This window comes from Octopus bimaculoides, chromosome 21, assembly GCF_001194135.2.
Source record: "Octopus bimaculoides isolate UCB-OBI-ISO-001 chromosome 21, ASM119413v2, whole genome shotgun sequence".
Taxonomy (NCBI): domain Eukaryota; kingdom Metazoa; phylum Mollusca; class Cephalopoda; order Octopoda; family Octopodidae; genus Octopus; species Octopus bimaculoides.
In genome coordinates, this window is record NC_069001.1 from 8,696,080 (window position 1) to 8,697,111 (window position 1,032).

Sequence of the window (1,032 nt, forward strand, 5' to 3'; positions counted from 1 at the left end):
TCTAACATGTGTGGGTGAGTGTCTAAGTGCATGTATGTATGTGTGTATATGCATATGTGTATAGAGGGTGGCCCAAAAGTGGGTTTACTGTTATTCAACTGTCTCTTTCGCATTCATATATTTACAGTTTAGATCTTAATTATAAAAAAAAATATGAAACCATCATTCTACACTAATTTAGTTAATTTTGTCAAGCTCACTTTTCAGCTTGTAAGATAGAAATTTAAATTTAAATAAGATGTTTCAAAAGAAATTTAAAGTGCCTACGTGATAACTGTAAACCTACTTTTGGGCCACCCAGTATGTCTTTTATCCTTTATTTGTTTCAGTCATTTGATTGTGGCCATGCTGGGGGCTATGGCCTTGAAAATTTTTAGTTGAACAAAGTTACTTTCCAGGTCGTATAGACTCATAGGGCCGGTTTCCCAATTTCCATGACATATAAATTTCCCACCTGGAATTTGTTGGCATTGGGTTACAATTGAGATTGCATGACCAACAGGAGTAGGCTGTGGTCTGTACGGGCAGCAAGGATTAAATACCCTGCCCTTGTGTGGGGGGGGAGCCTGGCCTAGGGTGGCATACCTCAGTTGTCTGCTGCCAGAGAATTGAAGTTCATTAAAAGGGGAGGCCTCTGATGGTAACATAAACATATATACATATATTTAAATATATATAAATTAGTAAATTTCGTTTTGGGATTTGGTCTGCAAGATTCTTTATGTGAGTTCGTGTATTGAAGCATATTCTGTTGTGTCTGGGGAGAGTCATTCTCTTTTGGTGTCTTATAAGAGTCAAGACAATCGAAAAGGTTGCAAGACGCAACGAAAATTTTAGGAAAAGAAAAATAAGGAGTAAGTGGAAATTTTACCGGTGAGTGTGTTAAATATTAAGGCACAAAAAGAAAATGACTCTCCCCAGACACAACGTAAATTAGTAAATATATAAATAAATATGTATACACACATATATGTACATATGTATATAGATATATATTTATATGTATGTATGTATGTATATACATATATATAT

General features: G+C 34.9%; 1 long non-coding RNA gene across 1 annotated transcript in view; it reads right to left on the bottom strand.

The window, feature by feature from the left end:
- LOC106875613 (uncharacterized) overlaps positions 1-1,032 on the bottom strand; it is a 25,387-nt gene that overhangs the window by 6,581 nt on the left and 17,774 nt on the right. The window lies entirely within an intron of this gene.